The 17,509-nt window shown below is 38.4% G+C and overlaps 1 long non-coding RNA gene across 1 annotated transcript in view; it reads left to right on the top strand.

The window, feature by feature from the left end:
* LOC119867898 overlaps nt 1-10,182 on the top strand; it is a 41,288-nt gene extending 31,106 nt beyond the window's left edge. The window contains exons 3-4 of the long non-coding RNA XR_005384970.1: nt 9,811-9,890; nt 10,051-10,182. This is a non-coding gene — a long non-coding RNA (uncharacterized LOC119867898). The remainder of the gene's footprint in view (nt 1-9,810; nt 9,891-10,050) is intronic.
* The last annotated feature ends 7,327 nt before the right edge of the window (nt 10,183-17,509 follow it).

Raw genomic sequence — 17,509 nt, 5'->3', positions numbered from 1 at the left:
CCCCTACTTATGAGTGCTCCTCCATTCTTTGCTAGTTCCCTCTTTGAATGAGACCTCTAAATGTTGGAGTACTCCATACCCACTTTTCTAGCTATACTTTGTCCTAGCCCAGTAAATTTACATTCTACCTCAATGCCAATAGCTCCTAAATATGTCTTTATCCTTGACCTGTATTCAACAATATATTTTACATTTCTACCTGTATATTATAAACAAGCATATTAAAAACAGAACTCTGATAACTTCTCATCTTGTCAAAACCTGTGCTTACTTTCCCACCTCCACCAATTTCTCATTTGCTCAAGTTGGAAATCTAGGAGCCTAGGCTCTCTCTCTTTATCTCTGCTATACCACTATGGTGAAACTACCATTACCTCTAGCCTAGATTATGGAAATAGTCACCAATGTGGGCTCCTAGCTTTCACTTTTGTTCTCCTCTGCAGCAGATTAAGCACACTATTACCAAATTTATCATTTTAATATGTAGTAAAGGTGTGTCACTCCTCTCCTTCTTAAAACCCTTGACTTCTGATTGAATTTTAACAAAATCTAAATATTCTCCTTTGGATTACATAATATGTATGTAATACATATGATCTGGTCCCGGCATACTCACTCACAATTTCCTCCCAGATTATCTATTATACTCCCAACTCTGCAGGTCTACTCATTGGCCTTTGTATGTGCTAAACTCCTTATCTACCATCAGGTACCTTAGGTTTGTTCCTCCCCATCAACATCTTACTTTTCCTTGCTTTTTACATAGCTGGTTACTTCAGTTCAAATTTTGGGTAGCTGGTTAGGGGACGCTAGTAATCATTCTTAACCCCTGACCAGCTATCTAAAGGAATATATACTACCCTTGTTTATTATTCTTTTTTTTTTTAAAGATTTTATTTATTTATTCATGAGAGATACAGAGAGAGAGAGAGGCAGAGACACAAGCAGGCTCCATTCAGGGAGCCCGATGTGGGACTTGATCCTGGGTCTCCAGGATCACACCCAGGCTGCAGGCGGCACTAAACCGCTGCGTCTTGAAAATCTGAAATTGTTTTGGTTGTTTGTATGCTTATTATCTTTCATTCCACACTAGAATTTAATTTGTTTGAGGGGAGGGACTTTATCTGTCTTATTTATTTCTATATATACCCACTACCTAGAGCAGTACCTGGTACACAGGAGGCAATTATTAATATTGCCCCAATTAATAAATGACTGAATCTTGGCAAATAATGAACATTTATTTTAGCAAAAGAGTGATAGTACAGTGATTAATAATTTAATTACTACTGTGATAACATTACCACTGTGGATAACAGAATATAGGTAATCACAGCTCTTATTGTCTGCACTAGAAATTGTAGAAGTCAGGCAAATGAATGAGGTGATAATGTTAAAAGTCGAAACTAATATTTAAAAAGTTAAAGTGAAAAAAAATAAAAAGTTAAAGTGTTAACATTTTTGTCATGGACTTTATTTTATCTTAAAGTTTATGTAGATATTGGGATGAGGTAAAAATAACATTTCTTAAACATCAGTATGCCTAGAACTTAGCTAGGCTCTTTACTTACAAATATATATTTGTCAGAACATGTTCACTTTCTATTTTCATATTAGGTTGATAAAAATAAACTACAATATTTAAGGGTAAAGTAGAATTTTTATACTCTAATATTTCCTTTTATAAAATAATACTTGCTAAATTTCCTATGTAATATGAAAATTGGTACTTTAAAATAAGAGCTTAGAGACCTATAAAGCCCTTTTCCATTTGGGAGATAGTATGTTTTACTTTTTTTTTTTAATTAAAACATTTTTTTTGAATATTTTATTTATTTATTCATGAGAGACAGAGAAAAAGAGAGAGAGATGCAGAAACACAGGCAGAGGGAGAAGCAGGCTCCATGCAGGGGATTTGACGTGGGATTTGATCCTGGGTCTCCAGGATCAGGCCCTGGGCTGAAGGCGGCGCTAAACTGCTGAGCCACCTGGGCTGCCCTGTTTTACATTTTAATACATTATAAATTAGAGAGAAAAATTATGGCAGAATACTTTCCTGAATATTTTCAGTGATTATATAAGATAAAGGGAGGTATTTAAAAGATAAAAATGTACACTTGCTCTATAGACACAATTTTCTAGGAGTACTGTACCAATAGGACTTTAAGTAAGGTAGTTGATTATCCATTTTACAGATTTAGAAAACTGAGACTTAGAAAAATTAAGTAACTTGCCTAAATGCTGTTGGCTAGTAATTATCCAGATTACTGGCTTCAAATCTCTTAAGCATAGTTATGAGCTAAATGTTAGTAACCACCTCCCCCTCATTCATATACTGAAGCCCTAATCCCCCATGTGATGGATTTGGAGGTAGGTAGGGCCTTGGCAAGTAATTAGGTTTAGATTTGGTCATGAGTGTGGGACCTCATGATGAGATTAGTGCTTTTTAAGAAGACAGATCTCTCTATCTCTCTCTCCATGGGCATGCAGTGAGGAAGGGCCCTCTGAACACACAGCTAGAGCATGACTATCTACATGCCAGTAGTAGGCTCTCTCTAGGAACTAAATCTGTGGGCACTTTGATCTTGGACTACCTAGGCTCTAGAACAGTGAGAAATACATTTCTCTTTTTTACACCACCCAACCTATGGTACATGTAATAGTCGCCTGAGCAGACTAAAACCACCAACATTGTTAGGCAATCATATTGGCTCTAAAGCACAAAGTCACATTAATGAGAAAAAGCTGAGTTCTTTACTGCTCAAGCTCTCACAGTAAAACTTACAAGAGATTTTTCTCTTGGTTCAAATAATATTTTATTAGAAATTAAGTTGTAAAGGTGTATGGTGAGCTTCGTCACCAGAGAGACCTAGTTCTCTCTCTGCAGGGTTGTGGTTGAAGCTCTGTGGGAATCCTTCAGTGTATTTGAAGCAAACCCTCTGGGGTGCCTCACTTTCATGAGCACTAAAAATCCATGTGAGTATTGAAGGGAAGACTTGAAAGGCCCTATGAGCTGACCCAGAGTCAGAATGTTCCTTGCCTACACTCCCTCATAGGGGATTCTGGCTTGATCAATCTCAGATTTTCACTCATAGCCAGCAGCAACAGTACATGCTGCATAGGCAGTATCTTAAGCTCCCAGAGGGATGAAATGCCTCATCACTCAGCAACCACTTTGGCAGACTAAAGGGTGACATTGATTGGCTCTGAATGAGTAAGAGAAACAGTGTCCAAATCTCCAGAGGAAGCTGGGGGAGAGAGAGAGAGAGAGAGAGAGAGAGAGAGAGAGAGAAAGTAAATCCATTTTAACCCAATCTTAAAATCTTCCAGACTCATAAAATAAATGCAAATCCATCTGCAGTGGGAAATCCAGCCATTCAAATGGGGGTCCCAACAAACTGTCATCCTTAGAAAGTGATACATTATTTTATTCATTTATTCAATTGTTTACTGAGCCCCTATCATGTGCCAAATACTGTTCTAGGCCCTGGGGATACAGCCTGTACAAAAAGTCCTAGATCTTACAGAGAAAGACAAATAGATAATATATTGGGTGTTGATAAGTGCAAAGGAGAAAAGGAAAGTGAACTAAGCAACAGCATGTACCAGGAGGAGAGAAATGAATGCTGTTTCCACATTGGGGTCAGGGGAGGCAGGCCTATTTGATAAGAGACCTGAAGGGAATAAAGTGGCCAGCTATCCTGATATTTGTCAGAAGAGAGTCTAGCAAGAGTAGGATGTAGAGGAGCCACTTGAAGAAATCAAAGTGGCTGGAGCAGAGTGAAAAGGCAAAAGAAGAGATGCAAGGGGTAATGTGGGGCCCATCAGGTAGCACCGGCCAACAGGCAGTGCTAGGACTTAAGCATAAGTTGGAGAAGATGGAAAATGATTGGATGGTCTTCAGCAAAGAGGAAACAGGATAAGGATCACAGTTTTAAGGGACCACTCTGGACAAAGAATATAGGAAGTAAAGAGGAAGGAAGCTGAGAAATCAATAGTAAGCTACTCCAGTTGTTCGAGAAAGAGCTGATAGTTTGAACCAGAGTAAATACAGTGGAGTTTATGAGAAATGGTCATATTTTGAATATACTTTGATGGTAGAACTGATAGGTTTTACCAACAGCTTGAATATGGAGTGTGATAGACCAAGATAGTGATTTAAAGGATGATCCTGGACCATTTATGGAGACTGGGAAAATTAGAAGAGGATCAGTTTGACTAATGGTAAAAAAAAATGTTGAGAATTCTTTTATAGATCTGTTCATTTTTTTTTTGTTAAAATTTTTATTTATTTATGATAGTCACACATTGAGAGAGAGAGAGAGAGGCGGAGACATAGGCAGAGAGAGAAGCAGGCTCCATGCACCGGGAGCCCGATGTGGGATTCGATCCCGGGTCTCCAGGATCACACCCTGGGCCAAAGGCAGGCGCTAAACCACTGCGCCACCCAGGGATCCCCAGATCTGTTCATTTTGAGATACCTTTAGATATTGAAGGGAGTAAACAGTTGGATATAGACATCTGGGTTTCAGAGAAAAGGCCGCAGCTGAACATATAATTTTGAAAGTTGTCCCAAATAAGAGATATAGTTAAACACATGGCCCTAGCGAGAAAGAAGGCACAAGATAGTAAGGAAGTAAAACACAATGGTAAGAGCTAACAGTTGAGTGTGGTTAGTATGTGCCAGACATTATTCTAAATGTTTTACTTATATTAAATTCACTTAACCCTCGTAACACTAGAGGTAGATACCATTATTCACCACTTGAGGAAAGTAAGTCTCAGAGAATCTGTCCCAGATGGCACAGCTAGATAGGTGTAAGAGGAAAGGTTCAAACACAGGCACATAAGTTCCAGAGTCTTCCACAGAGAAGGCGCAGGTACACATTACCATTTTCAGATCTTATTTCTGCTTCAGTGCGTGCACTCCCCAGTGATGGTCAGAACAAAGAATAAAAATAAAGGTCAGAGTTTTGCACCATTTAAATTCTAGGCTCATACAAGCATTAAACACTAGCAAGTAGAAGACTCATAAACAAGTTCTTAAAAACAGAGCCCCCAAGAAGCCAAACAAAAAATATCAAACAAACCTTCCCTTAAAAAGGAAGGCAAACAACCCCAGGAAAGAAACAAAAATAATTTATTTTATTCTATTTACCCAATTTCATCCATAGATTATAAGATACCCTTTGATTTTAGAGATCTAAAAGTTCTCAAGAAAGAGGCATGTGTCTTAGAATTGACAAAGTATTTTTAACTTCTACAACAGCCTGGCTTGTTTGGTTCGCTGGGTTCTAAGCATTGTTTTGGCAGAAATACATTGTTCTTAATATACTCTCCATTCTATTAAGGCACAATGCTTCCTCTTTAATAAAAATGACTTTCTTCTCTAGGAATAATATTCACTGAAATCACCAGTAAAACCTTTATTTTTAACCTTCAGTTATCTTTCTGCATATATCACCTCAGAGTGGGGTACCGAAGGATGGCTGGCAATAGGTAGAAGAACACAAATTTACACATTATCCTTATTGATGATGGGAGTTTTAGCTCATTCCTTTGATAGCTCTGATGTGATAGGGAATTGCTAAGTCTTTGTTAACTCATCGATAAAATTTAAATTTAATATTTGTTCCTAGTGTCAAAATACTGCCATGTACATATATTGCAGAATGCACCCACAAAATTCTTTGTCCTTTTGGATTTTGCTGATCTGCTCAAGGGCCAATGTTTATGAAAAAAATACATTATTCTTGCTTGGTTAATCTGCATATTTATCAAGTTTCCCCATCTCCGTTATCCCTGGACAGGACCGAATAGTGAGCATTTCACCCTAAAGTTGCTTCAATTTTCCAGTGGCAGCAAAGAGGAGCTTAACAGTAGCACAAACCTTGAGGACGTTATGCAAAGTAAAACAAGCCTAACACGAAGGGACAAATTCTGTAGGATTTCACTTTATGAGCCAGAATGTGGAAAAGGGTGATTAGGAACTGACAGGTGAGGGGATGGAAAGTTATTTTTTAATCAGTATGATATTTCAGTCTGGGGGATGAAAAAATTCTAGATAGCTAGTGGTGTTGGTTATACAACAATGTGGATGTATGTAATGTCACTGAGTTGTACATTCAAAAATGGCTGAAAGGGTGAATTTTATGTTATGTATATTTTACCAGAAAACACTTATACACAAACAGCTGGACAGCTACAATGCTACATTTCTCCATTCTTGCTTAAGTGGTTTTCTGGAAGCCTGGCAGGATGAGTGGACTTGTCTGTCATTGACTTAAAGATGCATGTGTGTACACGTTTACCACCAGACCATGCCCCTACTCTCAAAATAAATTACACTTTCACCTCTTCCAAATCTATCAATCCAAAATACTATTTTTCAGTTTATTTCAAATATTCAATTTTCCAATTGACTTTAGGATCTTTCTTAACACAGTACTAATTGACAGACTCCTGAAATCTATGCCTGAATTTGTCCCAGGTTGGGCAGGGAGGGGCTTTTTAAGACACAGGATATTTGCCCCTGGGCAATTTACCATGAGACCTTATCATAGGCTGGGAGAATCTGAGAAGCTGAGAAAGACTGGAAACCAAGTTCCCTAGAACGGAAGGGTCAAATACTTGGGAAACTACAGTTTAACATCTTTTTTCTCCTAGTACTGGGACATTATAGGAGGGCACATATCTTTGCTGGCCAGAAAGTCTGGGTCTAGTCCATGGTCTTGCCTCCGATACCCATGTGATTTTCTAGAAGTTATTTCTCTCATCTCAGCCTCCTTATATAATATTGGAAACACCAGTACCTATTTTGCTCAGCTTTTGTGACTCTAGCATGCTGGCACAGAGCAGATACATAAGAAATTCTAAGTTTCCTTCCCTTTCCTAATTAGAGTATCTTGGCATGACCAGTAAGAGTTCGGATCTTGAGATTATAATTATGGGCAACCCATAACTGGTCCACAAGCCAATCTATATGAAAAGGGTTTTGTCTGTGATCCTCTGGCAGAAAAAAAAAAAAACGAAATTTCTAAAACTGAGGACCATCTATAAAATGGAGAAAAAAACCCACAGATGGTTATTTAAAGCCCAAACTATAACTACTTTGGCTCAAATGGGGAATGACAAAACTAGAAATTAATCAATACCGTTCCCTTTCCTGAAGAGTCCACTGGGGTTGGGAAGGGAATGTAGAATAAAGCCAAGTCTAGAACTTTAATGAATTTCTGTGGTACCACTCAAAGGAAAGAGCAACAGTAGACAGCCCATTGCACAGGCTGGCATACTGATGTGGTTTTAGTGATACAAGAGTGGAGAGTATAGCTGCTCTCCATAATCACATGAGGGCAATAGTAATTTGGGGCAAGTTTAGAAAAGGAGATACGATAGGGCTAACTATATCAATCTCCTAGTTATCTTCAAACCTTTAATAACAAGTTCTACATACATGACAAGTGAGAATGCTATTTTAGGGGAGAATGTTCTATATTTTGAGTCAGGGGTTATATGGGACAGTACAGATACACCTTATAACAAATTTTTAATAAGCAGTTCAGAGCCAGGATTGACCAAGAAAAGCACACACCATCCTTACCCTCTTCTTTCTTTCTCTTGCCAGAATTTCTGGAAAAACTGTGAGGAAAGTGAGGTTCTTGCCATTTGTGGGATAAGGTTCAAATGCATCCCATTTGAACAGAAAAAGCACACCTCAACTATACCTGGGATATTCCAGCAGTAAAAAGCTGGAAGAGAAGTAGGAAGGGTGCCCATGGAAGGTCAGAGAAGGTCCTATTTCCCTGAGCAAAACTCAGGGATGAGAAAGCCGAGATCACATTCTGCAGTTGACTTCTCACAAAGGAAGTATCAAGTCATCTCTGGAGAAAAGATATTCTATAGAATCTGTTATGTACTTACACATAAAACATAATTCTAGTTTCTTAAAGGGAAGTGGCTTTGCTAGAGAAAATTCATAAAAATTTCCTTTTAAAGTATTTGTCAACTGCCAAGATGTGTACTTTAGACTCTGGATAAGAAGAGAGATACAGAACTACATTAAAGATGGGGTCTTATTTCATGGAGACAAAGAAAAGATATGCAAGGAGACATGCTTTCTTTCAGGTAGAGTTTCAAAGTAAATACAGTATACCTACTCATTGTGTTCTCTTCCACAGTTTACTTTTTGAACTGCCTAGAAGCTTGCTCCTATGCTACAATTTAATCACTAACTTAATGCTAATAGACATCCCCCATGGGATATCTGGTTTAGATACTATTTTTTTCTAGAATTATTTTTTTCTTCAAATTTTTATTTAAATTTTAGTTAGTTAACATATAGTGCTATCTTCGTTTCAGGAGGTGAATTCAGTGATTCATCATTTACATACAACACCCAGTGCTCAGCACAAGTGCCCTCCTTAATGCCCATCACCCATCTAGTCCATCCCCCACCCACTTTCCTCCATCAACCCTCAGTTTGTTCTCTATCTTTAAGAGTCTCTTATGGTGCAGGTGTCCCGGCGTTTCATTGCATCTGTATCTTTGGGGTAAATCCCCAGCAGTGTAATTGCTGGGTCGTAGGGCAGATCTATTTTTAACTCTTTGAGGAACCTCCACACAGCACCCCGATGTTTATAGCGGCAATGTCCACAATAGCCAAACCGTGGAAGGAGCCTCGGTGTCCATCGAAAGACGAATGGATAAAGAAGATGTGGTCTATGTATACAATGGAATATTCCTCAGCCATTAGAAACAACAAATACCCACCATTTGCTTCGACGTGGTTGGAACTGGAGGGTATTATGCTGAGTGAAGTAAGTCAATCGGAGAAGGACAAACATTATATGGTCTCATTCATTTGGGGAATATAAAAAATAGTGAAAGGGAATAAAGGGGAAAGGAGAAAAATGAGTGGAAATATCAGAAAGGGAGACAGAATATGAGAGACTCCTAACTCTGGGAAACGAACTAGGGGTGGTGGAAGGGGAGGTGGGGGTGACTGGGTGGTGGGCACTGAGGGGGGCACAGGATGGGATGAGCACTGGGTGTTATTCTATATGTTGGCAAATTGAATACCAATAAAAAATAAATTTATTAAAAAGATTGAATAAAAAAAGAGTCTCTTATGGTTTATTTCCCTTTCTTTTCTCCCCCTTTCATATGCTCATCTATTTTATTCCTTAAATTCCACATGAGTGAAATCATATGGTATTTCTCTTTATCTGACTTATTTTGCTTGGCATAATACACTCTGGCTCCATCCACATCATTGCAAATGGCAAAATTTCATTCTTTTTGATGGCTGAGTAATATTTCATTGTGTGTATATACCACTTCTTCTTTATCCATTCTTCGGTCTCCAGTATTTTTTTTAAACAGGCTACTATTTTGATATTAGTGAAAAAAACTCAAGTATACTTATTTCCTCTACAGAATTATAGGAACTAACTTTCTGGCTTGTTAGTATTTCAAAGGAGACTAGTTGTGCTAAAGACAATGCTTAAAACATAGTAGGTTCTCAGTATACTTTAAATAAAGATTGAATGAAATCAAGTGAACCAATAAATGAATGAACTAATGAACACATCAAGACTTGGCCATATTTCAGAGAAACTGGCCACTTTCAATTTACATAGGTGAAAATTTCACTCTGCCTACCTTTTGTATCACCTCCCCATCAACAGCATCACAGACAACAGGATGCAGGATGCATTCACACACATACACAATGGCATCAGTATGTTTATATGTTTGTCTGGGTATGTGGGTAACTAAAAAAAGCTTTTTTTTTTTTTTTTTTTTTTTTAGGTGTCTAGTCTTCGATTTATAGGTTGAAGTCCAAGCAAGAGAAAGGAAATGCTTTTACCCTTCAAGTGCCTTCCTCTTTAGTGAGTATTGGTTAATTAAATGAAAGAATAAGTGGATACTCAACTCAGACTAATATTCTTTCATCTGAGCTCTCTTGACTTTTGTAAATGAGTATAAAATAGAAGTTTTGATTTTTAACAAGACCTGTGCATTTAATGATGTTATTGTTTTTTTCCACAGAATGTGAAAGATTATATGAAACTTTATTAGAGACCAAATGGAAGTTTTCTGTCCTCTCTCCCCTTTTTCAACAATTTTCTTCATGGGTCTGTGTTTCAGATTAGATAATTACGGCACTGCATCCAAATCCTGAATTTACATTGCATTGTGAATGTGTAATATTTCTTCATTCTTGTGATTAAATAAAGATGCTATGCATAGTACTAATGGAATAATACTTAATATACACTGTATTATCTGAGTAAATTGTTAAGGTTTCTAATACCTGCAGATTATGGAGATTTTTGACAAGGTTTATACTTTCAACTCTTGGCAGCTTTGCCCTTTTTCTTTGAATCTATTGGTACAATAGAAATCTATGCAATTAGACCGTTTACCATCGAGGTACATAACAGCAGAGGAGTGCAGAAGCTGCAGCTGGCATGGGCACATGAGAAGCCTGTAATATATAGGACCACAGTGAAAAAAAATATAAGCTGGAAATTGATCATTTCAAGAACCAAGTTAAACAAAAATCCTAAATATTTGTGTTAACCTAAAAAGATTCAACCTAGCCATGATCAAATGACTAGTACGGATTAACAGAAAGGAGAACAAAGGTGTTGGCATTTGTAGGTTGGCTCCAGTAAGTTCCAAGGGCCAGCAACTAAATGTGAACTCTGATTCTTTCCTGGCTTCTCTGCATTGTTTGGAATTAGAATTGCCTAAATACCATGAGTAATATGGAAGTTCTCCGAAGGGTAAGTTAGTGCTCTGATTAGCACTTTCTGATAATTCAGCTGGAAAGATAATTGAGAAACTTTGTCCTAACAGTTTCTCAGTGATGGGAGCGATATGCAGAGTCACTCTGCTTGGAACTTTATCAGTTTATCCCTAAATCCTGGCAGAACAAATTCAACACTTGCTTGGTCATTGCTGTTGCCTTTTTCATGCTTAAGAAAAAAGGCCTGGTCCTTAAATAGCCACAGTCATGGTCCTTAACACCACAATACACCTTCTTCTTTCTCTGCTTCTCATTTCAAACCCTACAGAATATGCTCCCACAATATTTCTGAAACATAAGTATATAGTATGCTGTGCTTTTCCCTGAAACTTGCTCTTGCAGTGTTGGGTTTGTAGCTTATAAAGTTTCCGTTGATATTTCTGTACATTCCATCTCTTAAGAAGTTAGTGTTTGGATTAGGTTTTATCCTTTGGTAATTAACAGTCAAATTACATTGATGTAACACTTGCTATTTATCAGATTCCTCTTCAGAGGAGTTTAAAATGCCTTAGACATTTCATGTCGAAATGCTTTCATGCACTACACTGGCTTATTTTCAACTAGTTTGATTATTCAAATACCTAGATAGTCATATAAAATTAATTTCTCTTATAACAAGAAAATCATGAGAATGAAAAGAACAGGGTTCATCATGTCTTTCATACATTCTCTTCGTAGTCATTTAATAGAGTGCTTAATTTTTGGGCCCCAGGTAATTCTACTATGGCTATATATCACCACATTGGCTGGCCAAGTGGAGATTGTGTTTTAATCTAAGGCCAAGATAAATCAAATGTAGATAACAACAACATGAAGAAACTGTAGTTAAAAAGGGCGCCAAATTATAACCATGTGTTAACATGATCTAGAACTAATTTTATGATTCTTTAGTTTCTTGAATTAGGATTCACATTTTTTAAAAGTACATCTTAATCGCTCTTGCTGTATCTGGAGCATCGAAAATAGTAGTTACTGTAAAAGGGTTTTAATACTACAAATTTCAAGAAAATAACATCTGCGATAATGATGTAAAGTGAATTTTGATTGTACAGAACAGACACCTTTTGGATACTTCAGCAAGTTCCAATTTTCCTGATTGTATAATAAATCCCAATAAATGAAATTCCTTAATAAGCTGTAGAAAACTTCCTAGAAGTTCTTACTTGCTTTTGTAGATTGTGATATTAAAAAACCTTGGAAAAGGTTTTATTTGAGTTTTAAAAAAATATTAACAATAAAGTCAAGGTGTCCTTTCTTTTTTACTGGTTTTTAGACCTTCAGTTCTTTAAAGTTCATGGGGATATTAGAATCTAATAATCTGCCTAGCTTAAAATTTGTTCTCAATTTATAGCTAGAAATAATTAGAAGTCATCATTTTAAAATCAGTCAAGTTATGGACAAATTGTTAAATGACATTTCTAAGAGCTTTCTATTAAATAAGAGGAACCGTATAGATCATTTTCTTGATATTTGTAATGGTAAAACCCCTGTACTATATATATATATTTTTTTGTCTGTCATGCTTGTCACCATAAGCATGGTGACAGAAAGAATGAATAGAATGTGCTTTTTCATAATAAGGATTCTAACCTAGGAGAGTTAAAAAGAACCCTAAAAAGGCACCAAAATTCATTCTAAATCTGCTAATACCTGGTTACAATAGGATGACTTCTCACTAATTTGTAACTTCTTCGGATGTTGTTAATCTACAATTGGCTTTACATTGCAGTACCTCTTACATTCATTTCTCTATTTCCAGGGTCCCTGAACTAGTCCTCAGGGACTCTGGAGCTGATTAGGTTTGCCTGTGCCCATAGGAACATAGGTAAGTCATACTGTGACTCAGAAGCTCTGTGAACCCCCTGACACATATGAGAGTAAGGGGGGGGGGGTTAAATTATATCTAACATATAATTTATGTTCTCAAAAACTTCATTATACAATCCCAATTCTGGCTTCATTTACCTTGTATCAGAATCGGTCCTAGGTGGTCTCCCTACCTACAATCTGAGCTCTGGCATTTCAGGTTGTTTCCAGCAATGTCATCACTTTGGACTTTGGGAAATATTTTCTATCTATATTTACTGTTTAAAGTTAAAACTGTCACCTGGCTTTTTTTTTCCCCTCTCCAGATAGTCCCACCTGTTTCCAAACTTGAGTAAAACCACAGTGAAAGCTGGAACTATTCTTGTACTTCTTGGCAGCATACTATGCAGGCAACTGGTCCTGCTGGCCATAGGTTTCTTAGTCACAGCCACAGGTAATCCATTTCCTTCTTGGCTGTTAGGGAAGGGCCTGATTAGCCAATCCAACAAATTCCACACCCCACCCCCTGCTTCCTTTGCTGGTTCTCTGCTCCAGCCTCAGGCTCCCTGCCAAGTTGTATGGAGAGCGATCAAGTTCCCTTTGCAGTGGAGCCAGCAACCAGCGAGGGCACAGTGCTGTGTATCTGCCCTCCCCTCCACAACTGTCTCTCCTACATCAAAAGTTCTGCTTCCTTTAAGTGCTAGTCATTCTTTTCCTTTCTAAGGAAACCTACCACTTCTCTCACTTGTTTATAATGAATCAATGATTTTTATCACAACTTTAGCTCCTTGTTCCATGTTACACATCACTGAATGTCACTGAACTTGGTGAGAGACTTCACCTAGGCAAGCAAATGAAATAAGCAAAACCAAGATCTTTTCACCTGTCCAAAATGTCATGCACTAAACCTACTCAAGCAAACACCAACTGAAACGATTCCGAAACTTTAGATATTTACAATTTTTGCAAATATGGAAACATTTCATTCTAGTCAGAGTTTCACTTAAAGCTGATGCCTTCTTGTAGTCGTCTTTGCTGAGATTAATACATGAAAAGATCTCGTGAAGTAGTAAAATCCTCAACATATCAAGGTACATTTGACAGGGAGAATGACTCATCTTCATGATTTCTGTGTGCATTAAAGGTTCGGTTGGGCAGCCAGGTGATTGGTAGGAGTGGGTTATTTACCTGGGAGGACCTGGAAAGCTTTTTACACAGTGTCAACAGGATTGTTGTTAAGCAGCAAGTCGGCAAACATGGGAAGGTTGTCATTAAACAATGTTGGGATTCAGAACTGTTGACGTTTATTTGCTTTTTGACTCCTCAACTGCTCATGGAGAGATCCAAGCTATCTAAAAAGAAAAGCCACATGCATCATTGCACTCCTCTCTGTTTTTAAAGCTCTTGGCAACCCTAACACAGGGTGAAACAATCCTTTACGGCCAGGCCTTTCTCACATGGGCTTCCATAAATGGGCTTTGGAGGGGTTCATGAACTGCTGCAAATACATGTGGCATCTGGTGTATAGTTACACATATATGGAGAGTCTCCTATTCAGGTGTGGTGAGAGGATTGCATGTTTTTTTATTAGACTTTTAAAGGGATCTGTGAAACAACATAGTTTTCAAACTACTACTCTGGGGTCTAAATGGAATGGTTTTAATAATATGGGTGGGGAACAGGAAAAAGGACATGGGCATGATGTTCCCGTACATAATTTTTAAAAGCTGGGCCAGTTACACAGATGTGGAAGTAAGAGACAGAGAACCCTAGTTACTGCTGCAAAGAATAGGATGTCAGGAGCAATTGAGTGGTAAGAGAGAAAATTAATGTAGCCCCTCCAAGAAAGGGTATCAGGGCACCCTCATCTTATTCCTTCAGATAGGAGTTTCTAGCTCTTGGTGTTTACAGGATAACTGACAACAAGTACTGCTTTTCTAAGGGTCTCAGGCACCAGTTCCACCCCAGATGCAAATGGGTTCAGGACTGACTTGCTATTGCACTTGGCTCCTCATACAGTTCTGAGACTTATGTCCAGAGACCTCTACACAGCCTTCTATTTGCTAATAAAGAGAAATAGACGAATCAGGAGTTTTGCTGCTCTATCCCCAAATCTGCATAGTTTCCCCAAATCCCATCAAAACAGATTTCAAAATAGCAATCTAATATCTAAGATTCTGTTATCTTAGTTCTGCTTTTTTCACAGTCAACATCAGAGATGCTTTTTTCCCCCCCAAGACAGAATCGCCACCTTTGACTATTCCTTCCTCATTCACCCAAGGGATCCATATCCCTTCCATCCACTGTATGGAAACAACATACAGCTCCTGCTTTTCTCCAAGGTATGCCTCTTCCCCATAGAAATTCTGTTTTGTTTCATCTTATGGTTTTTCAGGTCAGGGAAAAGTCGGTAAAATACCTATATTCTTTGGGTTTATGGTTCATTTGAAGTATTGTGCCTCATTTGCTTGGTCTCTTCAAGAAATTGCTCTGCGAATGCCTTATCAGCTTCACTCTCCACAGCACGTAAACCAGTGACTTGGGGCTATTCCCTCCAGTGAGGCACCCTCCAGCCCCCGCTAGCTTTTTTTCCTTTCTTTTCTTTGTGTGTGTGTGTGGGGGGGGGGGGAAGGGGGGTGAAATCAAACTTAGACTTTCCTTGAAGTTTTGATAACATTCTTAAAATGGGTTCTTTTGCTTCCTACAATCCTTCCAGCTAACTGCACGCACACAAACTCCATTTCCACAGAATGTGAGATTTTACTCATCAAAAAGTCAAGTTATCATAATCAACTGACAACCTATCTGCTTCAACAGTGCTTAATCTCTGTTAGTGTTTTAAGTATGTCTGTGTCTACTGATGCTATCACGGTTTTCCTTAAGTCTAAAAATAATTCTTTAGCATTCAAATAAAAACGGCATTGTTGAAACATAAGTACCATGGGTATAAAAATCTGAATAATTATTTGCATATAACTGTGTCAAGTAATAGTGTGGGGTGAAATGTAAGCATATATGGTCTCTAATTTTGTGCACTTCAGATACAATTTACCTCATAAAAGTTGAAGTGTTTTGGTTTTTTTTTTAGATTTTATTTATTTATTCATGAGAGAGAGAGAGAGAGAGAGAGAGAGGCAGAGACACAGTAAGAGAGAAGCAGGCTCCATGCAGGGAGCCCGACGTGGGACTCAATCTCAGATCTCCAGGACCAGGCCCTGGGTCCAAGGCAGGCGCTAAACCACTGAGCCACCCGGGCTGCCGGTTGAAGAGATTTTTAAATTTGCTTGGTAAATATAGGAGTTCCCCACAATTGCTCTAACAAGTTAGTGATTTAAAATAACACAAATTTATTTTCTTACAGTTCTGGAGATCCGCAGTCTGAAATGGCTTTCATCAGGCTAAAACCAAGGTGTCAGCAGGGCTGGCTTCCTCGTGGAGGCTGGACGGGAGAATCTATATCTTTGCCTTTTCCTTGGCTCTAGACCCCTTACTCCATCTTAAAAGATACAACACTTAAATCTCTCTGACCTTCCTCTCTTCCTCTCATACCCGTGATTACATTAGGCCCATCTGGATGATCCAGAATAATCTTCCCAATTTAAGGGCCTTAATTTAGTCACACGTGCAAAGTCCCTTTAACCATGGAACATCACACATTCACAGGTTCTGAACTTCAGGATGTGGACATCTTGGGGGGCCATTATTAAGCCAATCACAGTAAACTCTACAATATAATGCTTATCCCCCCAAAAGATAGTTATTCTTTACAATTTCATTAGAAATCAAGATATTTACTCTTCACTAGACAAGTTAACCACAGCTGGGTCAGAACTGGTAACGTAAATTCAAATGAGAAACTTCACAATTCCACTCCACAAATGTGCTTTTGGAGCAAGTATAGACCAGAACATTGAGAAAATACTACACAGCTCTTTAGGTGAAAGAAGTTGTCAAGGTAATTTCTTTCTCATCTGTGGTTTTCTCCACAGATGTTGCAAATAAATCAGAACAAGGATTGGAGGAATGGCATATGTGTTTAGCATTCTCTAAAGGGCCGAAAGCTGACAAACGGTAAAAATAGTTTTTCAGACCTTATTCCCAGTAAAGGAATTATGTAGATAGATAGTTTTCCCTGTAGTTCTGACTTTCCCAAATTTTGTAACTCTGTGCCTTCAGACGTAGAACACCCGAGGCCCCGCCCAGTTCTTCAGGTGGCTGATGATCATGAGGATCATTCTTTGACTGTTCCCTCTCAACGCCTTCCTTCCCGCTGATGATGAGTGACGTGCAGGGAAGGTGGAGCAGGTGTGCAGTGTCTGCCTTCGGCGTGTTGAAGCATGACTGGAAGGAGGAAACTTGAATTTTTAAAAATTTCTTTCCGGAGAGGGAAACCAGAGGGATGACAGACTCCCATAGGAAATGCACACACACCTGGGTTTTTTTTTTTTGGATTTGGTGCTCTAGGCAGTTTCAGAAAACAAACCCTAGAGTGAAACCATCAATATGAGAACGTCTTTGTGTTGTTCAAAATTACTCTCAGAAGCTAAGTAGCACTTTCTGATCAGCCTCAGAATATTTTTGTCTCCTTTATTTTCTAAACACAGAACTAATTTGTATTACCTTTCTGGGAAACAAGTCATTCTTTTTTTTTTAAGATTTTATTTATTTATTCATGATAGTCACACACAGAGAGAGAGAGAGAGAGAGAGAGAGAGAGGCAGAGACACAGGCAGAGGGAGAAGCAGGCTCCATGCTGGGAGCCCGACGTGGGATTCGATCCCGGGTCTCCAGGATCACGCCCTGGGTTGAAGGCAGGCGCCAAACCTCTGCGCCACCCAGGGATCCCCAAGTCATTCTTTTAAAATCACATTTGGATTAGGTAATCTGGGA

The sequence above is a fragment of the Canis lupus genome, chromosome 37 (genome assembly GCF_011100685.1).
Source record: "Canis lupus familiaris isolate Mischka breed German Shepherd chromosome 37, alternate assembly UU_Cfam_GSD_1.0, whole genome shotgun sequence".
In the NCBI taxonomy this organism is placed as follows: Eukaryota; Metazoa; Chordata; class Mammalia; order Carnivora; family Canidae; genus Canis; species Canis lupus.
The sequence above is the reverse complement of the archived record's forward strand: the minus strand, read 5'-3'. Positions and strand labels throughout refer to the sequence as shown.